At 51.7% G+C, this 26,472-nt stretch overlaps 2 long non-coding RNA genes, 3 other non-coding genes and 1 pseudogene across 6 annotated transcripts; 2 read left to right on the top strand and 4 right to left on the bottom strand.

The window, feature by feature from the left end:
- The first annotated feature begins 4,999 nt into the window (after positions 1-4,999).
- Positions 5,000-5,190, top strand: LOC139039335 (U2 spliceosomal RNA). The gene has a single exon (XR_011492650.1). It is a non-coding gene; the product is annotated as a U2 spliceosomal RNA (small nuclear RNA).
- A 1,649-nt stretch (positions 5,191-6,839) lies between these two features.
- LOC139039333 (U2 spliceosomal RNA) lies at positions 6,840-7,030 on the bottom strand. The gene has a single exon (XR_011492648.1). It is a non-coding gene; the product is annotated as a U2 spliceosomal RNA (small nuclear RNA).
- A 365-nt stretch (positions 7,031-7,395) lies between these two features.
- Positions 7,396-10,260, top strand: LOC139039150 (uncharacterized). 2 transcript variants are annotated; one of them, XR_011492389.1, is made up of 3 exons: positions 7,396-8,170; positions 8,439-9,539; positions 9,834-10,260. It is a non-coding gene; the product is annotated as an uncharacterized lncRNA (long non-coding RNA). The 2 variants fall into 2 exon arrangements; XR_011492388.1 differs by having other exon boundaries at positions 7,405-8,170; positions 9,242-9,539.
- On the bottom strand, positions 10,231-10,667 carry LOC139039151 (uncharacterized). The gene is made up of 2 exons (XR_011492390.1): positions 10,582-10,667; positions 10,231-10,412 (listed from the first exon to the last, which is right to left on the bottom strand). It is a non-coding gene; the product is annotated as an uncharacterized lncRNA (long non-coding RNA).
- Positions 10,668-15,179: 4,512 nt separating this feature from the next.
- LOC139039340 (U2 spliceosomal RNA) lies at positions 15,180-15,352 on the bottom strand (annotated as a pseudogene).
- Positions 15,353-20,567: 5,215 nt separating this feature from the next.
- On the bottom strand, positions 20,568-20,758 carry LOC139039332 (U2 spliceosomal RNA). The gene has a single exon (XR_011492647.1). It is a non-coding gene; the product is annotated as a U2 spliceosomal RNA (small nuclear RNA).
- Positions 20,759-26,472: the final 5,714 nt, after the last annotated feature.

Genomic DNA, 26,472 nt, shown 5'->3' with positions numbered 1-26,472 from the left:
TAGTTCTTTTGTGTATTCTTGCCACCCCTTCTTTTTTTTTTTCTTTTTTTTAGTTCTACCACTTTGTTGCTACCAACCCATCTCCCTCCACCCTCATGCACACATGCTCAGTTTTGTAATCCCATGGACTTCAGCCTGCCAGACTCCTCTGTCCATGGACTTTTCCAGGCAAGAATACTGGAGTCGGTTGCCATTTCTTTCTCCACTGCCACCCCTTCTTATATCTTCTGCTTTTGTTAGGTCCATACCATTTCTATTGTTTATTTTGCCCATCTTTGCAGGAAATGTTTCCTTTGTGTCTCTAAGTTTTTTGAAGAGGTCTCTAGTCTTTCCCATTCGAATGTTTTCCTCTACTTTTTTGCACTGATCTCTGAGGAAAGTTTTCTTATCTCTCCTTGCTATTCTTTGGAAATCTGAATTCAAATGGGTATATTTTTCCTTTTCTCCTTTGCCCTTAGTGTGAGGCTGCCAGGGCTAACACCATGACAGGCGGTCCGGACCTAAGTTTCGGTTTTCCCTGAAATGGTAAGATTCCCTACCCCCATCAGGCCACCTGGAGCCAGCCAATCAATATGCGCCCAGTAAGAAAAAGGGAACCCTGACTCCAGTCAGCAATAAATTTCCCTTCTTGCGAGTTGCATTGTCTTGGAAGCCTTCTCTCTTCCCACTCGGGGATTCGGACATCGGGCATAACACTTAGCTTCTCTTCTTTTCTCAGCTATTTGTAAGGCATCCTCAGACAACCAACCACTTTGCCTTTTTTTTTTTTTTTTTTTAGTTATGTTAGGTATTTATTTATTTATTTTTTTACTTTAATTAGTGTAATTTTATTTTTTTTTTCCATTTATTTTTATTAGTTGGAGGCTAATTACTTTACAGCATTGCAGTGGTTTTTGTCATACATTGAATTAGCCATGGATTTACATGTATTCCCCATCCCGGTCCCCCCTCCCACCTACTTTGCCTTTTTGCATTTCTTTTTCTTGGGGATGGTCTTGATCCCTGCCTCCTGTGCAATGTCATGAACGTCCATCCATAGTTCTTCAGGCACTCTACCATGTCTAAATCCTTGAATCTATTTGTCACTTCCACTGTATAATCATAAGGAATTTGATTTAGGTCATGCCTGAATGGTCTAGTGGTTTTCCCTACTTCCTTCAATTTAAGTCTGTATTTGGCAATAAGGAGTTCATGGTCTGAGCCACAGGCAGCTGCCAGTCTTGTTTTTGCTGACTGTATAGAGCTTCTCCATCTTTGGCTGCAAAGAATATAATCAATCTGATTTCGGTATTGACCATCTGGTGATGTTCATGTGTAGAATCTTTGCTTGTGTTCTTGGAAGAGGGTGTGACCAGTGTGTTCTCTTGGCAAAACTATTAGCCATTGCCCCGCTTCATTCTGTACTCCAACGCCAAATTTGCCTGTTACTCCAGGTATTTCTTGACTTCATACGTTTGCATTCCAGTCCTCTGTAATGAAAAGGACATCTTTGGGTGTTAGTTCTAGAAGGTCTTGTAGGTCTTCAGGGAACTGTTCAACTTCAGCTTCTTCAGCATTACATGTTGGGGGCATAGACAGACTTGGATTACTGTGATATTTGTTTTGCCCAATGTCCGAATCCCTGAGCGGGAAGAGAGAAGGCTTCCAAGACAATGCAACTCGCAAAAAAAGGGAAATTTATTGCTGACTCGAGTCAGGGCTCCTATCCCGTGTCCAACGCAGTGGTACGGGGTCAGAGAGCGCTGAGCCCAAGCTGTTACCCAATTTATAAGGTGTGCATAAGCAGTTGGTAGCTGGCTTAAGCGGATTGGTTACATGTTTGCAAAGCAACTTTATTGGCACAAACCTTCGCGGGCTTTTGTTCAAACTTGGGCGTTCGCGGGCTTTTCTGCTTTCCCTCAAGTTCCCTTTGTTCCCTTTTTTGGGCGCCTGTTGATTGACTGGCTCCAGGCGGCCTGATGGGGGTGGGGAATCTTACCAATTCAGGGGAAACCGAACCTTAGGTCCCTGCCTGTTAGCCCTGGCAGCCTCACAATATTGAATGCTTTGCCTTGGAAAGGAACAGAGATCATTCTGTCATTTTTGAGATTGCACCCAAGTACTGCATTTCAGACTCTTTTTTTTTTGACTATGAGGCGATTCTTGCCCACAGTAGTAGATATAATGGTCATCTGAATTAAATTCGCCCATTCCAGTCCATTTTAGTTCACTGGTTCCTAAAATGTCGATGTTCACTCTTGCCATCTCCTATTTGACTACTTCTAATTTACCTTGATTCATGGAACTAACATTCCAGGTTTCTGGATACTGCTCTTTACAGCATCGGACTTTACTTCCCTCACCAGTCACATCCACAACTGGGCATTGTTTTCTCTTTGGTCCCATCCCTTTATTCTTTCTGGGGTTATTTCTCCACTCTTCTCAAGTAGCACATTGGGCACCTACGGACCTGGGAAGTTCATCTTTCAGAGTCATATTTCTTTGCCTTTTCATAGTGTTCATTAGGTTCTCAAGGCAAAAACACTGAAGTGGCTTGCCAGTCCCTTCTCCAGTGGACCATGTCTTGTCAGAACTCTCCGCCATAACCCCGTGGCCCTACTCTGCATGGCTCACAGTTTTGTTGTAGCCACCCGTTCCGGGAAACAAACTACTCAGAGGGACAATGCAGATGGTGGAGTGCAGTTTATTACACCAGCGGGCCCAAGGAAGCGTCTCCTCTTAGCCAAGGACCCCGACTGACTTTGTGAAAACCTTATGTACCTTAAGTGCACTGCTCAAGCCCACATCCCCAAATTCCTTAAACCTAGTCTGCAGAGTGTTAAAGGGAGATACAGTCAGGTTATAGCCATGATTCATAATCAGAAGGGTCAACTGGTTATACATTGTAGCCTACACCAATCGATGCCATAAAGATTACAAAGGTGATACTACATGGGGGATTATTACATTCTTTTTGGCGATGGGAAATCTTGGTATGGAATCTGGTGTTTATCAGTCCAGGAGGCCAGTTCAGCCATAGGTATGTTATCCCCATGGCTAACAGGCACATAGTCCAAAGCTCACTAAAAGTGTAGGATGGAGTTTCCTTCTTTTTCAAAATGGAGTCAGCTCGGCCTGTTCCTTTCCTCTCTCAGTTTCATTGAGTTAGACAGGCTCTGGTCCATGTGTTCAGTATGCATAGTTTTCTGTGATTGTGGTTTTCATTCTGTCTGCCCTCTGCTGGATAAGGATAAGAGGCTTATGGAAGCTTCATGAGGGGAGAGACTGACTGTGGGGGGAACTGGGTCTTGTTCTGATGGGCAGGTACATGCTCAGTAAATCTTTAATCCAAATAACCAATTAATCCAATCCAAAGTATTTAATCCAATTAAAATAATTTTCCAAAAATTATTAACGTATTTACTTTTGGTTGCACTGGATCCTATTTTCTGTGCACAGGCTTTCTCTAGTTGCTGGCAGTTGGGGACTACTCTCTGTGCACAGGCTCTAAACCCATTGCCTTCGGTAGTTGTAGCGCAGACTCAGTAGTTGCTGCTGGAGGGCACTAGAGCACGGTAATTTATAACTTAAATACTGTGCTCTACATCAAGCTTTTTCCTAGGCACAGTTTGGTTCTCTCAGGGTCAGAATTTTGAGAAGTTAGCTTTGTCTAACTGTCCATGGCGCAAGGAGAATCCCCAAATTGGGAGGAAGCTCGTTACTTACAGGGTAAAAGTGGTAGAACTAAAAAAAAGAAAAAAAAAGAAGAAGGGGTGGCAAGAATACACAAAAGAACTATTCAAAAAAGATCATGACCTAGATGACCACGATGGTGTGATCACTCACCTGGAGCCAGATAGTTATATTATGATTATATAGTTTGGGGGTTCCCTAGTGGGTCAGACAGTAATCAATCTGCCTACAATGCAGGAGAATCTGCCTGTCAGGCAGGTTTGATCCCTGGGTCAGGAAGAACCCTGGAGAAAGGAATGCAGTATTCTTGCAGCAAGAATACCATGCACAGATGAGCATGCTGGACTACAGTCCACGGGATCACAGCAGGCTTGCAGTTGAGCGGCCAAGAAGGCAGGTCAGCTGTGATGGGGCACGGCCTTATGGCAAGGAGTCCGCAGCAATCTGGACTGGGAGAAATCCTCCCACTCTCTCTCCCGGAGGTTCCCATCAAGCCGAGGAGGCCGACGTGGAAGCCTTCTTGGCGAGCAGCTGGCGGAAGAGCAGCCAAATTGTGTCGCGAATATCTTGGCCCCCCGTCCAGCAGTGCCAAATAAAAATACCGAGAGAGTCTGAGGGAAACGGAAAAGAGTGACTGCAGGGACTTCTCTGGCAGTACAGTGGTTAAGACCCTGCGCTCCCAATGTAAGCTAGGCCGCGGGTTCCCACATGACCGGTAGAAGAGCCAGGGTAGCCAAAAAGAAAAAGAAAAGAGACCATGGAAAGAAAGCCATAGTAAATCACGACGAATTAAAATCTAGAAAGTAAAAAGAGAACTTCAACATAGCCGACTCATCTGTGTCTGTGTACACAATAAATAACAGTAAGATGATGAGTGGTGGGTGGGTACGTAGCTATGTGTTCGGGGGAAAAAAAAAAAATCTTAAGAAGAAAAAGAAATGCCGGAAAGAAAAACCCGGTTGGAACGGTTTGTGTCTTTCTCGGTCTGGGCGTTTCCGGGAGCTTTAGGCCACGCGCTTGTTTCGGTTCCACCGCGAGACGGCGCACACAGGGAGCAGGAAGAAGGCGTGCGTATGGGCGGGGCATGCAAATTTATCGGCTGTCTGCTGGTGGGGGGCGGGGGGGGGCTGCCGTGGGAGAACAGAAAGCCTAAAGGCGCCCAACAAGCGAAACGATCCGACGAACGATGGACGTCTTAGAAGTTGTGGCACTAGGACACCGTGCAGTCTAGGGGAGAGGGAGGGCCTTCGTTTGAGGCCGACTTTGCTCACCGTGAGCTTAATGGAGGTGAGGAGAGGGTGGTAGCGGTCAAGACGGAGGAGGTGGTATCGCTTCTCGGCCTTTTGGCTAAGATCAAGTGTAGTATCTGTTCTTATCAGTTTAATATCTGATACGTCCTCTATCCGAGGACAATATATTAAATGGATTTTTGGAGCAGGGAGTTGGAATAGGAGCTTGCTCCGTCCACTCCACGCATCGACCTGGTATTGCAGTACTTCCAGGAACGGTGCACCCCCTTCGGGGAATAATTTGTTTCCCAAAAGCAGACGGTTCGCGAGGTGGGCTGCTTAGATTTTAGGTCGAGTAGCCGCTGAGAGTTACTGCTGTCAGGGTGTGCCTTTGATGGGTGGTGCCGGTTGCCACAGTTTCCATGTAGTGTTTGCTGGGTTCTTGCTGTGGCAGCAGGCAAAACACTGGCCGCCCGGCCGCTGTAGTCGCAGCGCACCCACTTGAGAGTTCGGTACACATGGGGGACGCGCTCGCGAGCCAGAGAATCGGGCCCGGGTGTTTTTCTCTCACGAGCTATTATTGGACAAGCAGGGGAGGGTTTCACTTTTGCCTTTGTTTTTCCTCTTTTTATTCCTCGGTTTCTTTCAACGTCTCAGAGGCTGTTCCCTTGGAAAGCTTTTCTGCAAGTGCTGATGCTGGCGCCGGGTGAAGTGGCCCGGCCTTGATCAAGCTTGACCCTCGGGCCAACTGGGAGTCAGGGTTCCTCCCTAGCCGCAGCCAAAATGGAATCGCGGGCGGGGGGCGTTCACAGCTTCCAACGCTCGAGGAGTCTTCACGTTGAAAGAAGGCAGGAGAGGATGGTCACCACCGCCCAGGACTCATACATTGGAGTCAGTTCTGACGGCATTTTGGTGAAGAGCGTTTTTTGGCTAGCTGCACAGATTTCATCTTGAGGGGTTGGAGAAAATCTAGCCGTCTGTCACTTAGCGAAAGCACACGAGGTGGTGTTTTTAGAGCCAGACAGGTTTTGAAGGGAGTTGACTGTATAAGGAACATTTCCTGCTACATTTCATTATTTACAACAGCTCCCTCAGGAACACGAACATTTCACGTTTAAGCCTCCTTCTTGGAATCCTTGTTCCAGGTCAACACTTAGGTGGTGCTACCTTTCATTTTCCCCAGGACCCTCATTCGCTAACCTTTTCCTACTGAGGAATTCGACTAGCTTCCGCCATCTGAGCAGCAGTGCGAGAAGGAAATGCTCTCTAAATATTTAGTCCACCAACTGCTTGCTTTCGGGCATTACCTGTAAATCCTTTGAGTTGCTTCAGCATGCCCGTGCTTGCGCTTAGCGCCACTTTTGTGCCCCTGAGGCCCGCTGGAGGGCCTCCGGCTAAGGGCCTCAGCTGAACCTCCCCCTCCTCCAAACGTTTCCATGGAGTGTCACTAAAGTTACAAGTGTCGCAAGTTACCGAACGCGGGCGCCTTTAAGCAAAAAGAAAATAGAAGGGAGAAAGCGGCTGCGGCCACACGTCGGGGTCTTGGGCCAAACAGGGAAACCCATACATCTAAGACGAAGCAGACTGTCGGTAGAAAAACTTGACTGTCAACACTGCTACAAGCCGCGTTTCTCCCGATAAGCCTCCCAGCGAAAAGTCCGAGAAGAAGAGCCGACGGAGACTGAAAACAAAAAGAAGAAAAGCCACAACCTCTACCGCCCAAGAACACCACCACTTGCTTAAGCTAAAACCAAGGAAGACGCAAAAAGGAGGCCCTGCACGTGTGGAGAAACATAACATAACGTAACAAAACCAGGGGGAAGAAAAAAATCTGAAGAGCGAGATCAAAGTAACCCGTCTCTCGTCTCGGCACCCTCAGGCTCTGAGACCGTCCCTGAAAGCGTCTGTTTTTTGTCGCACCAGTGTTTTTTTCCCCCGAGGGGGTGCACCGTTCCTGGAGGTACTGCAATACCAGGTCGATGCGTGGAGTGGACGGAGCAAGCTCCTATTCCAACTCCCTGCTCCAAAAATCCATTTAATATATTGTCCTCGGATAGAGGACGTATCAGATATTAAACTGATAAGAACAGATACTACACTTGATCTTAGCCAAAAGGCCGAGAAGCGATACCTCTTGGCTCCGCCTGGCCGCAGCCGCCCTCGCTCCAACCCCATTCAACCCACGGTGAGCGCCCTGAACCACACTCCTTGTCTGATTCCTTTTGCGTCGTGGACAGTGCTGTCATCGGACTCCTGTACAGACTTTTTTGTCCTCTACCTTTGTAAGGACAAGTTCTAGGTCCTTAACTGTTCCGTCATTCCCACGCCGAACAGCCATTTCTAATCTGCATGCTCCGCCTTCTGCCGCCCGAGGGGGCGCGGCTACCGCGGGCGGACTCCACCCTCCGGACCGCCTCCTCGCCTCCCGAGCCCACACCAGACCCGGAGCCCGCCTCCCGGCCTCCTGGCCCCGTGCGCTTCCTGCCGCAGACCCCACCTAGGGGCGGCTGCCGGAAACGGCGAGGGAAGCGCTGACACGGAAGCAGCTCTCACGGATCGAGCCCCGGAAATCAAGAGCCCGCTTTTGTCGCTCATTCCCCGGCTCGCGCTGCACTCGCAACCATTGCCCCCTACGCGCTGAGCTAATGCCCGACACCCGTCACGGTGACCGCGGCTCTAACGGCCAGCACCACACCCCCTCGCCCCTCCTTGCTCCGGGCCGCTCTGCTCGCGTCCGTGTCTCCCGCCGGTCTTCCGCCCGACAGTTCGGGCCCCCTGCGGCGGCGGGGTGGGGGTGGGGGATTCGTCCTGAGAAGGGATGTCCTGGGGGACAGTCGTTGGAATGAAACACTGCCCGTCGCGATCACTTGGCAGCTCCGTTTCGCACTGCGTGATGCGCTCCCGCGGAATTTGCTCCAATCCGGGTGCACGGACTGAAGGGTCTGCGAAGCGCGCCCGGCCCCGGGGCACGGCGCCCTGCGGAGGCCGCTCGGGTGCCCCTTGTGCCCTCAAGGCGGTGCGGGGCCGTGGCGGTCCCGGCCACCCTCGCCGCAACGGAGCCTTGAAGCCCAGGAGATCGGGGACGGTGACTGGAAGAGCAGGGCAGGCGTTCTCCGGCAGCGCCTCGTCCCCCAGCCTCGCCAACAACCCCGCGTGGCCTCAGACTTGGGACTGCTTTTTCGGTGGAGGGTGGGGAAAGCGCGAGGGGTGGGTCTCTTAGGAGCAAACGGTGCTTCAGCCTGGCTCGGATGTGCGGTTTTCTCTCCCAGGTAAATGAAGTTGAGGGTCCCCTCCTGTTTCAGAGAAGCCTTTACATTTTCTCTCTGTGAGCTTTTAATAACCTCCCTGCCGGTGGTCTTCGACCCTCTTCCCTATTCCTGCTGGCTTTTCGGTTGGGCTTTGCTTGAGGTGATGACGATTGCATTGTTTAACGCTTCCGTTTTTATATCGTCACATTTATCCATTTAAAAAAGATATCGTTTCCATTTTGAGCCGAAAGGAAGGGCTTATGAAATAATTTCCTAAATCTTCCTCTAGGTCGTCGTCGTCTTCTCCCTCAACATCTACATCGTCCAGCCGGGCGGTGCTTTCCCGGGGTTGGGTGGTGGTGTTCAGTCGCGCCCGACTCTTGGCGACCCCATGGACTGTAGGCCCACCAAATGCCGCCTGTGAGCCTCAACGGCATCCCATGTGCATTTTGGAGTCACAGGCCTGGACTTGCCTTTAAAATGTAGCAGAACTCACGGACCTAACCACCTTTGATACGCCGAGGCCCCGGGTTGACCTCTCCCGTCCCTGCAGCCGGTGGATGGTACACCCAGTCAGACAGAGCCCGACGCTGAGAGGTGACCCTTCAAGGCCGAGTAGGAATCCCTTACACGAATAACCCTTCTCCGGAGAACGGATGCCGGTTCCGGCAGCGGCGGGCGATGTGGAGGGGACCGGCCCTCTGCCCGACCAGGAGGCCGAGTGAGAAGGCTCCTGCCTTTACCCCTGGGACGTGGGTTTGCCTGACAGGACACAGCTGTGAGTGTCGGAGCTGCCCGCCTTCACCCCCGGTTCTGACAAACAAACGGTCAGACAAACACCACCCGAGACTCGACCCACCAGGGCCTGTGCTGGGTCCCAGGGCCAGACACCGCTCCTGTTCCCCGGGCTTCTCCCGCCCGGGAGCCGAATGGCCAGGACCCCGGGTGTGATGAGGAGGGGACCCTGTGTGCGCTCAGTCGCTCGGTCCCTTCGACTCTTTGCGACCCCCATGGACGGTAGCCTGCCGGGCTCCTCTGTCCATGGACTTTTCCAGGCGAGTAACTGGAGCGCGTTGCTGTTTCCTACTCCAGGGGATCCTCCCGACCCAGGGATCGAACCCCCGTCTCCTGCGTCTCCTGCGTCTCCCACCCTGGCAGGCGGATTCTTTGCCACCGCGCCACCTGGGAAGCTCTTGAGGGAACTGCTGAGAGGTTGGACGACTCGGTGCGGCTCCCACCCGGTGGGACCTCCTCAGGGCTCCAGGCCTCTCCCGGGTGGCTCGGGATCCCTACCCGGACACACCCCGTGAGTGACAAGGTGCGAAGGACAGACAGGAAGCCAGCCCAGTCAGGAAGGCCTTCCTGACCCGGGAGACGGCCTCCAGGACAGGTTAGAGTTTCGCTGGGGGCGCTGGCGGTGCGCGGGCCGGTCGCGTTGACGTGAGGGGGGAACCTGGAGGCAAGAGCCTCCGGGAGGCGCTTGGCACGAGCGTCGGCGGGAACGCGGAGGTGCAAAGCCTGGGGGCGCGCTGGGCGAAGGAGGGCCGTGGCCTGCACCCCGCCGACCCGCCGAGACGCTGCGAGGGTGTGAGCTGGGCCTCACGGCTGCTCCGGGGAACGCCTGCTGCGAGTGGGCTCTCTCTTACACTCCTCATCCCCCAACCCCACGTCTCTCCCCTCACAGGCTCCTACCGTATCCCAGACTGGGCCGGCTGGGTTCAGCTTCTGGCGGGGGCGGGGGCGGAACCAGCACGGCCCTGCTGTGCCCCACCTTCACCCAGGCCGGAGCCCTCCTAGCTCAGATCAAGGCGCTTCTGTGACCCCTCTGTACGGTGCCCGTGTCCAGGCGGCTCTCCCTCCACCCGAGCTTCACCGAGGAGCAAGCAGCTGGCGGTGTGTGACGGAGGGTCTGACTCTGCCTTGAGGTTCTGCCCGAGAGCTGCTAAGCCTCGCCCTTCCCTCGTCCCCTCTCACGCCGGACCCCGGCAAGCTGATGAGAAAAGCCTCACGCCGGCCGCCCTCTGCTCAGCACTATCCATTTAAAAAAAAAAAAAAAAAAAAAAAAATCCACAACCTGGAAGTCGAGACTTGGCGTTTTATTCGGCGGGAATATGTAGGACTTCAAGCCCCGCAGTCAGCGTCTGAAGCGACCCTGAGAGAACCGCCAGGAGGAGGTGGGCGGTGGGGGGAGGAGCCAGGTGACACCCAAGTTTTGCCACAAACAAAGGGCGGGCGGTCTGAACGTCAAGGGGTGTTTCCTGTTCTGTGAATGGAAGAAAACCAGGCATCCCGGGTTAAGGACCATAGCGCTTTTCTATACCTGGGGAGATGCTCGAGTCTGGGCTCACGGAAATCATTCCTTTGACACGCATCTCGGCTCTCTGGGGCCACCGTCCTGTGGTTTTCACAACCTGGGCTTCCTCGGGGCTCACCTGGAGGCAGTGGCTGCGGTGGGATGGCCGCTAGATGTCCGCTAGATGGCTCAGTCCTGAGCGCCCGCGGAGCTCACCGGCTCACCTTCCCGTGACCGCCGCAGTTGCTGATGACTGTGACGTCCTCGTTTACTGATGTGGAGGGAAGTGTTCCACTTCTCACCGCCATCGGAACACCGACCTGGCCTCCTTTCCTGGCTCTCAGTCTGCGGCGGAGAGCCACCCCGCTCTCCCTGGGAGGCCTCATCATGGGACCTGTCAATCTCTTCGAGGGGAATCTGGCGACGGCGGGGGGTGGGGGGCGGTGAGGGGTCCTCGGTCTCCGCACGCAGGACAAATCTGGGGGTAGGGGGATGGGGAGATGCGACCGTGAATCTATGGGGCTTGCGCTCAACGTTTTCCGGGACGGATCCACAGGCCTCCCCACCGGACTGGGTGGACTCCCGTCCGTGACACAGCCCTCGACTTCGGTGTTTCCTCACCCGCCCACTGTCCACCAGAGTGCCTATGGCGGGTTATACCCAAAAACCGGTCTGGTGCCGTCCCACGCCGATTCGACCGGCATCGGCGGGAGTGCACCGGACCCTTTCCCTGTCTCGGAGAAGTCAGTGTCAGAACACGAGGGCGTCTGAGCAGTGCTTCCGGATGCACGCCGGGCAGCGGGAGCGAAGCCCTTGACCTCAGACCGGGACTCGAACACGGCCAAGCGCAGGCTGGGACACCAATCCACGCGGCTGGGCCTCCGACCGAGCCAGAGCCCGCCGTACCTGGTTTCAAGACCCGATGAAGCTCAGGTTCTCCACGTCCTATCGCAGAAAGAATTCAGTGAGAGACAAAGTGATAGCTAAGAAGTGGATTGATTCCGAGAGAAACACACTCCATAGGCAGAGTGTGGGCCATCCCAGAGGGCGAGTGTGGCGGCCTCCAAACGTGGCGCGGTTAGCTTTCATGGGCCGCGTAATCTCATAGGCCAATGAGCTGATCAGCTGATATTCATTGGATCACCCTGAATATTATTCACTGGAAGGGCTGAGGCTGAAGCTGAAGCTCCAATGCTTTGGCCACCTGAGGCGAGGAGCTGACCCACTGGAAAAGCCCCTGATGTTGGGAAAGATTGAAGGTGGAAGGAGTCGGGGACCACGGAGGATGAGGTGGTTCGGTGGCGGCCTCCACTCAAAGGACATGAGTTTGAGCCAGCTCTGGGAGATGGTGAAGGACAGGGAAGCCTGGCGAGCTGCAGTCCGTGGGCCCAAAGAGTCGGGCTGACCGAGCGACTGGGCACCGACAGCGAGTGGGAGGATCATTCCAACTATTAGGGGAAAGGGGTGGAGGTTTCCAGGAATTGGGCCACTGCCCACTTTTTGGTCTTTTGACAGTGCCTTGGAACTCTCATGGCGCCTCTGGATATGTCCTTTAGCTTGCTGCTTGAGAATCAAGGTCCGCTTGAAGTTGAGTTCTCTGCCGGCTTAGACCCCACGGACTGTAGCCCGCCAGGCTCCTCTGTCCATGGGATTCTCGAGGCAAGAATACTGGAGTGGCCAGCCATTCCCTTCTCCAGGGGATCATCCCGACCCAGGGATCGAACCCGGTCTCCTGCATTGCAGGCAGATTCCTTTTACCATCTGAGCCACCAGGGAAGCCCATCTTAGACCCATGTGATCCTAATGAGCGTTCGTTGCGTCCTCGGGCCGGGCCATTCTTTCAAAAGTTGTGCCCTGCCCCCTTCCCTTCTGGTTCGGAAACGCCCGTGGAGCTTGGAAGTACAGCGAGACTTGGGCCCCGCCTGAGAGTCTGGTCCGATTGATCTTGGGAGACCTAGGCCTGCGGTGGCTCGGGTTCCCAGCCGGAGGTTGGGGCTGGGTCGCGGCGGTGAAAGCACCGGGCCCCAGCCACTAGACCCGTGGTCAGTGACAAGGACCCTGGCCCTTCGGCTCCACGGAAAGGAATTCCCACGGAGACGGAAAGTGGTGAAGCTAGTGGGGCATTTATTGAGAGGAAAAGAGTACGCTATGTGTGGATAGGCACGCGGGCAGACGCAGAGGGAGAGTCCCTGAGTCGCGCCCTTGTAGTGGCTTGAATTACTTTTTTAGTTTACTTTTTTAGATCTTTCGGCCACAAGGCGTGTGGGAATCGCAGCTCCCCCACCAGGGATGAAACCCTCACCCTCTGTGCTGGAAGGCAAAGTCGTCACCACTGGACCACCAGGGAAGTCCCTTGAATTGCTTTTATGAGGCATTTCTCCAGGTTTCCTTTGGCCGATCATTTGGATCTGCCTGGTTCACAGGCCATATCTGGTATATCTCAGGGTCCTTCCATAGGTGTGCATGCCTCTCTTAGCCAAGGTGGATTCTACCCAAGAGGCTTGTGGGTAGCCTGGCGTTTGTTCGCATCACTCCCCTTTGACCTCCGAGGAGCCGTTCTGTGCCTGTGTGGTCAGGGAGGTGTCCTGACTTCCAGAAAGAGAAATGTGTGGTCTGGGCGGGGCCCAGCGCACTGGCCCTCATTGGCCCTGCCCTTCTCCTCTTGGAGCTTTTGGTCAGTAGAGAACACATCTGACCCAACTGCTTTACCCTGGGGTGGGGGTGGGGAGCGGCAGGTACCTCCTGCCTCACCACGGCCGGACGGTGGTGCCTGGTGCCCGGGACCCAAGTACGACTGCAGTGAGAGCCCTGGACACCACCCCACCACCACCCCACACCCCCGCCCACAGTAGTTCTAGAAGGGACAACTTTCCTTCCCTGTGAGGCAAGACCTTTGCGGGGTAGGATGTCACTGGCCTGTCATCTGTTTGGTCGGGCCCAGCCAGTCTTAGGGCTACCTGTAGGAACCTGACTTCAATCGCCTACATCGGAGGGGGTGTCCAAGCTATTCTCTTACGTGGCCACATTGGGTGGTATTTCTACCAGAGGATGGTCACCGTCCAACTAACCGTCGGCTGGGGCAACATGAGGGGTGGGGGGGGGGCGAGTGAGTGAACCAGACATATCTAGGAAACCGTCCAGGGTGGAACCAATTCTGACTCCGTGTTGGATCTGTTTCTTGGACTTCAACCTTGGGTTTCTGTTGCTTTTGTTATTATCATCATACACAATGGCCTGCCCCCAGAGAACCCTGCCTCTCTGCCCGTCTGTTAAAGTGTCTTTGGTCGGCTCCCAGGAGGGCTGATCTGACCCTACCCACCTGTGTGCACGACTCCAGGAAAGATGAGATCTGCATATCCCCTCCCCAAGGCTGGCCATTCCAAGAGACGTTTTCGCAGGACTGATGGCCCCTTTTAGTTTATTCCTCACCACCTCTCCCTCTCTCCTCGGCCTTGTTTGTACGTTGCTTCCTCACCGCTTCCCTCTCTCTGGTTCCATCAAAGAACCTGGCCTCTAGACCCCAGTAGGATGGTTATTTTGAGGCATGAGTCTGCCATCCTCTCTGGGACTAATTAGAGTCTGTACCAGAAACAAACGGCAGCAGATATATGGGAGATTTGGCAGATGACCGAGTTTCAGGAGATGTGGAGGCGCTTGGGAGACAGAAGAGATGGGAGCGAGGCACGAGAGAGAAGGATGGAGCCTGATGAGACTCACCCTCATAGGTTCAGACCTGAGTGTCGGGGCTTCCAAAATCTCTGTTGGCTGCTAGTTTAGCACAGCGCCTTCTGTACAAAGCACACAGGAGAAGACCAAAAGTTCAGACAGGAGCGACTCAATCCTCTGGCACAATAGAAAAGACCGTTCCAGAAACCAGTCCGCAGATAAAAACAACGACAACAACACGGGGCGGGTGTGGGGGGATCTTCCAAACAAAAACCTAAAGGTTAAAGAATCAAAAGATTGACTCCTTAGAAAAGACCCTGATCCTGGGAAAGACTGAAGGCAGGAGGAGAAAGGGAGGATAGAAGATGAGAGAGCTAGTCGGACAGCATCACCCATATGAGTCTGAGCAAGCTCTGGGAGTTAGTGATGAACGGGGAAATGTCGTGGGCCGGGCACACAGGTTGGAAAAGAATTTCCAGACATGAGACAGAACGAGAGGGAAATAAAGTTTATTAAAATGGGAGACACTGTTGGAACAGCGGGCCAGCTCAAGAGAGAGCCGACGTTGAACGTGGGTCCTTCGTCCACGTTTATACCCAGGGTACACGGAGTGGGATAGGGGTCTTGTGGGTCATTTGCTGATTGGATGAGGCACATATAGTGGGTTGGAGGGAAGACTAAGGCAAATATCTTCTCCCTGTGGCGTAGGAGGGGACACAGGTTCTGCTGCTCCCGAGGACCTGAAATCCACAAGTGGTTACAGCATGGGGAAAGGAAAGGACGATAAGGGTCTTGTTTTCTGTCCCTGCATTCCAGAAAGGCCCTCCTAGGTCTTCCCTGCGCTGTCCTCCTTGGGCCACCACAGGAAATGGACGGGGAGAAGCACGACTAAGCAACTGGATCAAACTGAAACAATCAAAATCAGCCTAAAAGAAAACAAAACAAAGACAGGGGAAAAGCTGCACAGACCCCACCGAAGTCCAAGTGAAAAACACAAAAGAGAAAGCTCTCGAGGAGAAAAACCAGGAAAGAAACAAGTCTACCATTCGGGGGTGCCAGTTTTGTTCTCGGAGGGAGTGCACCACTCCTGGGAAGTGCTGCGACACACTGCAGGCTCCGACGCCAACTCCTTGCTCCAAAAACTCACTTAACTGGTATTGTTCCCAGAGAGAGGAGGTATCCAGTATTACGTTGGTAAAGAACAGATACTACACTTGATCTTAGCCTAGAGGTGGAAAAGCGGTGGTGCTCCCTCGGGCAGGCAGCCACCATCCTCCCCTCCTCTCCATTCGGCTCACCCTGAGCGACCTAGCCAGGCTCTCTAGCCGGTGTCCGCTCCCGACCAGTGACGCTGAACTTGTTCTCCACATTCTGGTCGACTCTCACATCTCTTTTGGCTCCCTGGCCGGCTCCCATGAGCCGCCCTCCTCCATCCTGAGGGCGTGACCAGCATCCTCAGGCTCCGCTCATGCATCACAGGTGCCAGCTCTGGCCCGAAGGCAGGGGCATTGCGCTTGGGGTGCGGGAGCTGCAGGACCAGAACGGTCCGCGAAGCCTGAAGTGAGCCCCGGGGCCGTGGCTGTGCGTCCGGGGGAGCTGCGTGAGCCCGAGGCTGCCAGACACCCGACTCCTTCCCACGGGCCTGGCCGGGCTCCTTTTCAACTGAGACCCTGGGATGGTAGCTCAGCTGGTAAAGAATCCACCAGCAGGAGACCCCGATTCGATTCCTGGGTCGGGAACATCCTCCGGAGAAGGATAGACTACCCACTCCAGTATTCTTGGGCTTCCCTGGTGGCAACATGTGCCTGCAAGGGATCCGTGGGAGACCTGGAGTCCATCCCTGGGTTGGAAAGATCCCCTGCAGAAGAGAACGGCTACCCGATCCAGGATTCTGGCCTGAAGAATTCCACGGACAGAGGAGCCTGGTGGACTCCATGGGGTCCAGTCCATGGGGTCGCCAAGAGTCGGACACGACTGAGCGACTTTCACATGGCCAGGCGGGCGCACTTGTCTTTTCTCAGTTCTCTGCACAGCTGCTAGAGAGCTGCAGGGTCTGTGAGACTAGCAGAGTCGGCCCTCCCCTAACAAATGCTCTAGTTCTGTCAACCCTGAGGGGAAAGACCCCCGCCCACCCCCCGGGGACGGCCCCACAGGACAGCCGCCTGGCAGTCACTGCCCTGCGTTCTTTGCTGTGATCACACCCACCTGGATACTGGACACCCTAGAGAGGATCGACGACGCTGTCATCATCCTTGTGTCACTGTCGTGATCCACGAGACCAGGGAGGCTAAGAAACTTGCCCTGGGTCACACAGCTAGCAGGCAGCTGACCTGCGGGGTTGACCATGGTGTCCCAAGACCTCCCCCGCTTCTGGAGCACAGGCCCCGCTCACTGATGGTGCCTCTGGGGGGGAGGCCAGCAGAAGAAGGCGACTTTGGAGGGGCGCAGGGCTGCTGGTGACACACACACCGGTTTGCTGGCGCCAGGCCCACAGCACCAGGGTTTCTATAAGGGTGGGTGGCACCTGGGGTCACGGCCTCACCTGACCCTGCCTCGGCTCCTGGCTCCGTGACTCCATGCTGCCCTGGGTTTTCCCTCTCTCCTGTGGGAGGGAAAGGATGGGGATTGGGGGTGATCTGTTTCACACCTTCTCAGGGAACCCTAATAACCTGCCGGCCAGATTAGCTCTGAGGCCCCCTCTAGACATGCCTGGCAGGAGTCAGCCCTCAACTAGCAAACACTAGGGAGAAACAGTGACTTTGCCAGACACTTCTCTGAGCCGTCATCTCCTGGTGGGAAGCTCGGTTCTAAGATAACCTAACGTGGGCCCGTTTTCAGCCATCCCCCTCCCTTCTGCCACTAGAGGTGCCCGCCCTTCTGTGTCCCAAGATGGTTGTGAGTTTGTGAGTATCTAGCACCAGACAGACACGTCATATACAAATACACACACACACACGCACACATACACACACATATAGAAATATGGACATGCTTTTTTAACTCCGCTTACCCACAACCCCACTTGCTCCAGGCCTTATCCCTCTCTGCCCCCTCCCCCAACCCTCCTCGCACACCCCGCACCCCCGAAACTGGTCCTGTTGTTCAGTCACCAAGTCATGTGCGACTCTTCCTTGACCCCATGAACTGCAGCACACCAGGGTTCTCTGTCCCTCACCATCTCCCAGAAAGTTTCCAAGGTCATGTCCAGTGAATAGGTGATGCCACCCAACCCTCTCATCCTCTGTCACCCTCTACTCCTTCTGCCTTCAATCTCTCCCAGCATCAGGGTCTTTTCCAAGGAGTTAGCTCTTCGCATCAGGTGGCCATAGTATTGGAGCTTCAGCTTCAGCACCAGTCCTTCCGAGGGGAATTCGGGGTGGATTTCCTTTAAGATGGACTGGTTTGATCTCCTCGCAGTCCAAGGAACTCTCAGGAGTCTTCTCCTGCACCACAGTTCCAAAGCATCAGTTCTTTGGCCTCTGCCTTCTTTATGGTCCGGCTCTCACAACTGTACATGACTCCTGGTAGGACTGTAGCCTTGACCATACGGACCTCTGTTGACAAAGGGATGTCTTTGCTTTTTGACACACCGTCTAGGTTTGTCATAGCTTTCCTGCCAAGAAGCAGCCGTCTTCTGATTTCCTGGCTGCAGTCACCATCCTCAGTGATTTCAGAGTCCAGAGGAGGAAATCTGTCACTGCTTCCACCTTTTCCCCCTCTATTTGCCAGGAAGTGATGGGACCAGATGTCATGATCTTAGTGTTGTTGTTGCTGTTGTTGTTTTTTCTTCTAAATATTGAGGTGGTTTTCTTCAAAATCACTTATGTATTTATTTTTGGCTGCGCTGGGTCTTTGTTGACACATGTAGGTTCTCTCTAGTTGGGAGCGCGGGCTACTCTCCACTTGTGGCTTATGGGCTCTAGAGTGCGGGCTCAGTAGTTGTGTCACAGGGGCTTAGTTGCCCCAGGGCCTGTGGCATCTTCCTGGACCAGGGATTGAACAAATGTCCCCTGCATTGGCAAGCAGATTCTTAACCACCAGGCCACCAGGAAGTCCAATATTGAGTTTTAAGCCGGCTCTTTTCACTCTCCTCCTTCACCCTCAGCAAGAGGCTCTTTAGTTTCTCGTCCCCTTCTGCCATTAGAGTGGCATCAGCCGCAGATCTGAGGTTGTCGATGTTTCTCCTGGCGATCCTGGTTCCCGCTTGTAGCTCACCCAGCCCGGCATTTCGCACGATGCGCTTGCGTAACAGTTAAACAGACAGGGTACAAGAAACAGCCTGTCGTACTCCTTTCTCAATTTTGAACCAGTCAGTTGTTCCATAGACGGTTCTGACTGTTGCTTCTTGACCCGCATGCAGGTTTCTCAGGATACAGGTAAGATGGTCTGGTATTCCCATCTCTTTGAGAGTTTTCCACGGTTTGTTATGATCCACACAGTCAAAGGCTTTAGCCGACTCAATGAAACAGAGGTAGAGGTTTTTCTGGATTTCCCTTGCTTTCTCTAGGATCCAGCGAATGCTGGCAATTTGATCTCTGGTTCCTCTGTCTTTTCTAAACTCAGTTTGGACATCTGGAAGTTCTCGGTGAACCGAGAACCAGCTTGGAGGATTTTGAGCATAACCTTGCTAGTTCGGGAGATGAGTGCAATTGTCCGGTGGTACCTGGGGAGATTGCCACAGCGGCTGCCTTTCCCACCACACTGTCTGGTGCACTTAGACCAGCGCCCCAGCTAGATCTTGGTCGAATGCCGGAATCAACGGAAAAGGACGAAAGAAGGTAAGATGGGGAAGTCGTTCTGGTTCATACATGATTTGAACTTTGTGCTGACCTGAACAGCCTACCTTGTATATCCAAGACACAGTGGTTCTTACTTTAGGCCCTCTTCTCTTCTAAGTAATAAAAACTCCAAGTAATAATACAACTTCAGTGGCACTGACCTCACCAGTCAGCCACCTGTATAAATGAAATCCCAATACAAACAACACACAGACTGAATTTAAAGCCCATCATTTTATTTTATTTATTTTTTTTCCATTTATTTTTATTAGTTGGAGGCTAATTACTTTACATCATTACAGTAGTTTTTGTCATACATTGAAATGAATTAGCCATGGATTTACATGTATTCCCCATCCCGGTCCCCCCTCCCACCTCCCACCTCCCACCTCCCTCTCCACCCGATCCCTCTGGGTCTTCCCAGTGCACCAGGCCCGAGCACTTGTCTCATGCACCCAACCTGGGCTGGTGATCTGTTTCACCCTAGATAATATACATGTTTCAATGCTGTTCTCTTGAAACATCCCACCCCAGCCTTCTCCCAGAGTCCACAAGTCTGTTCTATACATCTGAGTCTCTTTTTCTGTTTTGCATATAGGGTTATCGTTACCATCTTTCTAAATTCCATATATATGTGTTAGTATACTGTAATGGTCTTTATCTTTCTGGCTTACTTCGCTCTGTATAATGGGCTCCAGTTTCATCCATCTCATTAGAACTGATTCAAATGAATTCTTTCTAATGGCTGAGTAATATTCCATGGTGTATATGTACCACAGCTTCCTCATCCATTCGTCTGCTGATGGGCATCTGGGTTGCTTCCATGTCCTGGCTATTATAAACAGTGCTGCGATGAACATTGGGGTGCACGTGTCTCTTTCAGATCTGGTTTCCTTGGTGTGTATGCCCAGAAGTGGGATTGCTGGGTCATATGGCAGTTCTATTTCCAGCTTTTTAAGAAATCTCCACACTGTTTTCCATAGTGGCTGTACTAATTTGCATTCCCACCAACAGTGTAAGAGGGTTCCCTTTTCTCCACACCCTCTCCAGCATTTATTGCTTGTAGTCTAAAAGCCCATCATTTTAACCTAGACTCCAGGTGGATCTCAGTGGCTTTCACTGGAAACTGCCTGAAGTTCAGAAAACATGTTACACAGGAGAAATGTTAGAGACAGCAGAAGAAGGCAGTTGGGGAGAGACATAACATCTCATTCCTGACTGAGAATGCAGGGTAGAAAGAACTGACTTTCAGAAAGCTTGAGGTTTGAGAGAATCCCACAGAGCTGCACTCAATGAGGTTATGAAATAGAGAACCTCTTAAAGAATTGGACATGGTTTTAGCATCAGAAAAAATGTAGAAAAGAAAAGAAGGAAGGAAGTGAGTTTTAAGTCTCAGCTTTGGTATTGCCCATTGAATTCCTTAATTCTTACCCCTGCAATTGTCAGGCTCATTTGCAAAGCAAAGGTATAAAGAAAGTGAAATTACTCAGTCTTGTCGTGTCTGACTCTTTGCGACCCAATGGACAGGAGCCCACCAGGTTCCTTGCCTTTACGGTTTTTTAGGCAAGAGTACTGGAATGGATGTCAGAGAAACCTTACAGAAAGTAACTCACTGAGGTAGTCCAATCCTTGATGATAAAGAGCCAACTTCTGCCTTTGGGTACTTCTGTAAGTGTCCCCGAGGGGGTGCACCGTTCCTGGAGGTACTGCAATACCAGGTCGATGCGTGGAGTGGACGGAGCAAGCTCCTATTCCAACTCCCTGCTCCAAAAATCCATTTAATATATTGTCCTCGGATAGAGGACGTATCAGATATTAAACTGATAAGAACAGATACTACACTTGATCTTAGCCAAAAGGCCGAGAAGCGATACCGTGCCACCGCCCGTCGCTGTCACCGTCCTGCTGTCGAGCATGTTACACACAGTGTGACCCGGGTCCCCGCTCACTCCAGGGCGCCCTGTCTTGGCCTCGTTGACAGTGCTATGGCGGCACCACACCAGACTCTCGAGCAGGCTTCATTCTCCACATTGTGAAAGAGAAATTCCGCATCTGCTGTGGCTTTGTCGATCTCGGCAGCAGCGCCGTCTCGAATCTGCATGCCCTGCCCTCCGTCGCCAAGAAGGCGTGGCCGGCGGGACCGCAGCGCCCTGGGGACGGCCTCGGGCTGCGGCAGGGGGAGCTCCTCCTTGGTGCTAGGGGAGAGGAGAGACCCGACCGGAGGGGGTGCGGGGTGGGCGGCGAGAGGGACCTGTGAGAGGAGCTGTTGGCCGAGAGTTTTCCTGAAGACAAGGTCGCAAGACTGACTCGCTAGAAACGGCCGGACTGCAGTGTGTTACACAGGCCTCCGCCTGCGGAGAGAGGGGCTTCGTAGGGTCGGGTGTCTGGAGGGGGCTTCCCTGCCAGGCGGAAGGCGGATGGCCCACAGCGGGGAAGGGAGGGGGCGCGTGGATGCGGAGGGCGGGGCCGGGCTGCGGGAGGGGTTCACTCCAACTCCAGCGCCCGCGTCCTTCGGTGCTTCTAGGCACCAAACCGATCCCGGGCTTCCTACCGAAAGCTCCCTCCGCCTAGGACCTCGTTTCCCTGCGCCTCCTCCTCAGCTGTGGCTTTCGCTGGTGGCTCGGATTGTCAAGAATCCGCCTGCAAGACAGGAAACCTGGGTTCGATTCCTGGGTCGGAAGATCCCCTAGAGGAGGAAATGGAAACCCATGACTGTGTTCTTGCCTGGGAAATCCCATGGACGCAGGAACCTGGCGGGTCACAAGGTCCCAAACTGTCGGACACTGCTTAGCAACTAAACAACAGGAGATATTCTGTTGACCTGTGTTGTCACAGCCACTAGGCACATGCAGCCAGGGAACTCTGGGCTTCTGGTTCCTCCCAGTTCAGAGGTACTGAAAGTGGAAAAGACACGTGGGATTTCAAAGACTTCCTATTAAAAATTGTAACATATCTCTGTAATGTTGATATTAATTACATATTGAAATGATATTTTAGATATCTGATTTTGTGTGTGTGTGGAGGGGGGGCGATGTGCCCCAGGGTTTGAAAGAACCCTGCAGAGGGATGGGATGGAACCCTCCCGGCCTCGTCATTGAAAGGATAGAGCTCTAACCACTGACCACTGGAGAATTTTGAAATAACTTGATTTAAAAGACATATTAAACTTAATTTCACCCACTTCTGTTTATTTTTTTATCTGCCTAAGAATGTTTGCATTTACCTGCAGGAAGGCATTCCCTGGTGGTTCAGTGGTTAGGCCTCAGTGTTTTCAGTGTGGGAGTCCAGGTTCCATCCTTGGTTGGAGGACTGGGATCCCAAAAGCCACACAGTGTGACCAAATGAAAGAAAAACAGTTATGTGTGTGCCTCATATATTTCTTGAAAGAACTTGTTACAGATGGAAGTGCTGAGAGGCTAAGCATCTTGCCTAGTGAGAAAAGAAGTAAGGATCTGCATTCAAGAATCCTGCTAACCACTGGAGCATCAGGTTTTTTAAACTGGGGTCCTGATATTTTAATTGGGGATGATAAGAAAGCCTCTCTGATGAGGGTACTTGTGAAGCTACACGAGGAAATGCAGCACATCGGAATGTCTTAATGAGTATATCCTAGGGAAAGTCACTTCTTGCCTGTAAAATAGAAATGATTCCGTCTGAAGTCTTGCAAACGATCTACACCTACTCACCCTGAGCCTCCTAGTTCACATCCCCCTCTCCCTGGTCTTGTATTTCTGTTGACTGCCAAGTGGCTTTGATACCCATGATGCTCACATGGCATAGATACACATGTAGATGGACACAGACACATAGCATGTAGGTATATTCACAAACATACAGCCGTTAGTGCTGTATTGTCTTTCACCTTGATGGGAAACCTTTTGTTTGCTGATCTATTCTCAGCACCTATGGGAGTGCTCTGAATGTACTTGATTTTTGATGAATATGTGTTGAATGACTGGATGAGGGTCCAGTGAGACAATGTATGCTGTGCTTAGGCTGGGTCTGACAAAGTCTTCAAATTTCTGAATCAGACATTTCAAAAGAAGGCCGCAGCTCTGTGTATATCAGGTCCTCCAGATGATTCTGACAAACTCCCAAATTTGAGCATGCACCTATTTGTGTGGGCCAAACAACATGGGTGACTTGACAGAAATCCATGAAATCAAGAGGCTGAATCAGGGTCTTCCCCGTGGTCCAGTGGTTAAGTATCCGCCTCCCAGATCAGGGGACACAGTTTGGTTCCTGGTCCAGAACTAAGATTCCCCCATGCATGGGGTAAGTCAGTCTGAGTGGCTCTGGAGCCTGTGTGACACAGCTAAAACCCGCAAGGGCCAGAAAGTAAATACATTTTTTAAAAAGCTGAATCAAACATGTAAGGCCTCTGAGGATTGGCCCCTGTTGTGAAAGCTCTAAAGAGTCCCTCAGCTGGGATAACTGGCCAACTACTAGTTCCCCGCACAGCGTGAGCCTGGCTCTCTCCCCTCAGCTCACCTCCCTGTCTCTCTCTGGTGGGCTTGTTCCTCTCCCCTCGCAGCTGCAGGCTGTTGCTCCCCGGGCACTGTCACCCTCTTGGGGCTCTGGCTGCTGGTTCTTGCTGATCACCCAAGGCCCTCCTGAGGCCAAGGTCTCCCCAAGTGCCAGTCTCCTGTGCAGATGGATGCTGGAATCTGTCCCCGTGTGGATCTGTCTCCTAAGACACCACAACCTGCTGCACCTGCCTCTTCACAGCCTTCTCCACCCTCCAGCCTCCTCCCGCCTCTGCCTTCTCAGCACCAGCTATTAGGCCCTCAGTAAAAGCATAAGAAATGTCACTGAAAACAGATTTCCTGCTCAGAAAATGTTCATTTACATCTGATCAGTATCAGTATCAGTTCAGTCGCTCAGTCGTGTCTGACTTTGCGACCCCATGAACCGCAGCATGCCAGGCTTCCCTGTCCATCACCAATTCCTGGAGTCCACCCAAACCCATGTCCATTGAGTTGGTAATGCCATCCAACCATCTCATCCTCTATTGTCCCCTTCTCCTCCTGCGCTCAATCTTTCCCAGCATCAGGGTCTTTTCAAATGAATCTGCTCTTTGCATCAGGTGGCCAAAGTATTTTAATTTCAGCTTCAGCATCAGTCCTTCCAATGAATAGTCAGGACTGATTTCCTTTAGGATGGACTGGTGCCGGGGTCCAGCCTCGGCAGGATCCAGGGGGTACCCTCGGGATGAACGGCATTGGTGAGAGAAGACACGTGAGACCAGCCTTGATAGGGCCAAGTCTGCGAGGGAGAGAGAGAGAAAGAGAGAGAGAGAGAGTGACCAGACGGGGGTGTTTGCAGGGTCTGGCAATGCTTTACTTTTTACCATAGCTTTTATACCCTAAGTTAGTACATTTCTAAGGGGAAGATAGTTTAACATTACATCAGCTTGAGCTTCGCAAAACCAGGGTGTTGTCTGCATACTTCTTTGTTTATGAGGGTCTTGTGCATTATCTTCTAAGGGCCTTGGGGCCTATTAACATTTTAGGCAGGTCAGGTGAATGTAAACCTATTTTCCGTTTCTATGGTGACCTTAACTGAAAGGTAGCAGTCTCATAGGGCAACAGTACAGAATAGAAGTATAACCTTGTTAACATAAAAATTAATCCTTCTGCAGAAGTTGTCAGTTGAGTTTATCTAAGTTTACCCCACACTGACTCTGCGACTTTGGTGAGGCAGCCTCTGCCTAGCACTCCTGGCTGACAATTAACAACCATCTCATTGTTACCACACTAGGGCTAAGCTCTTATTTTTCTAGATCTATAACTATATTAACCATGGTTTCTATAACACAACCTTAGCACATTAAGAGCAAAAACACAGCAAGCAAATGTTAACCCAATAACCACCTTTAGAATAATTTTTCTTATGTTTTCTAATAGGATTCCTTCACCCCCCAAAAAGGCTCTATGTCTATTAGGGCCTTTATATGATCAGGTTCTTTATGCTGTTTTCTGATTAGGGTATTGTGAGCAGTCATGCATATTCGTCCCAAGGGCATAAATGCATTTGCCAAACTAAAATACCAGCAAAGGAGTTTAAATTAAAACACTCCTTTCACCCTGGATAATCTCATAATATACCACCACCTGGGAAACTTATTGATTAAAGTGGTAAATTGATTCTTATTTTGGAAGAGATCGGGGAAGGCCTTCTGCCTGTGTCACAGAAATTAGGAAGTAGTCTATTGCAGCAAGCATCAGAAAGACAGATATCATGTTTAAGGTGAGCGCCGCGGGCAGCTTTTTGGAATCCCTGAAAACCTGATCCGCCTTGCCTGTCAGGTTTTCTCCCTCATGACCTTGTCATGGGTGGGATCTCGTGTGCCGGCTCCCGGCAGACTGGTTAGATCTCCTTGCAGTCCAAGGGACTCTCAAGAGTTCTTCTCCAACACCACAGTTCAAAAGCATCAGCTCTTCGGCGTTCAGCTTTCTTTATAGTCCAACTCTCACATCCATACATGACCACTGGAAAAACCATAGCCTTGACTAGATGGACCTTTGTTGGCAAAGTAATGTCTCTGCTTTTCAATATGCTGTCTAGGTTGGTCATAATTTTCCTTCCAAGGAGTAAGCGTCTTTTAATCTCATGGCCGCAGTCACCATCTACAGTGATTTTGGAGTGCAGAAAAATAAAGCTAGCCGCTCTTTCCACTGTTTCCCCATCTATTTGCCATGAAGTGATGGAACTGGATGCCATGATCTTAGTTTTCTGAATGTTGAGTTTTAGGCCAACTTTTTCACTCTCCTCTGTCACTTTCATCAAGAGGCTCTTTAGATCTTCTTCACTTTCTGCCTCTAGGGTGGTGTCATCTGCATATCTGAAGTTATTGATATTTCTCCCAGCAATCTTGATTCCAGCTTGTGCTTCCTCCAGCCCAGCGTTTCTCATGATGTGCTCTGCATACAAGTTAAATAAGCAGGGTGCCTATATACAACCTTGACGTACTCCTTTTCCTATTTGGAAACAGTCTGTTGTTCTATGTCCAGTTCTAACTGTTGCTTCCTGACCTGCATACAGGTTTCTTAAGAGGCAGGTCAGGTGGTCTGGTATTCCCATTTCTTTCAGAATTTTCCAGTTTATTGTGATCCACACAGTCAAAGGCTTTGGCATAGTCAATAAAGCAGGAATAGATGTTTTTCTGGAACTCTCTTGCTTTTTTGATGATCCATCGGATGTTGGCAATTTGATCTCTGGTTCCTCTGCCTTTTCTAAAACCAGCTTGAACATCTGGAAGTTCACAGTTCACGTATTGCTGAAGCCTGGCTTGGAGATCATACATCTGATCATACCTCCACAAAAACAACTAGAAAAGGGTGAATTTTCCATTCCCAACCTCAAACTGTTCTGAAGGTCCTGCCTGAAAAGGAGACTCCAGGGGTTTTCCCTGGCAGTTCAGAGGTTAGGACTCCACTCTTTCACTGCCAAAGGCAAGGGTTCAATACCCGGTAAGGGATCTAAGATCCCACAGGCCCGGTGGCATGGCCAGAAAAAGAAACGAACAAAAAATCCCAGAAGGAGGGAAAGAAACCTGTCCAACGACACACCACTTTGCTTCAGAC

Source organism: Odocoileus virginianus, chromosome 17 (assembly GCF_023699985.2).
Source record: "Odocoileus virginianus isolate 20LAN1187 ecotype Illinois chromosome 17, Ovbor_1.2, whole genome shotgun sequence".
NCBI classification, from domain to species: Eukaryota; Metazoa; Chordata; class Mammalia; order Artiodactyla; family Cervidae; genus Odocoileus; species Odocoileus virginianus.
Note: the sequence above shows the minus strand (reverse complement) of the source record. Positions and strands in the feature narration are given on the sequence as shown.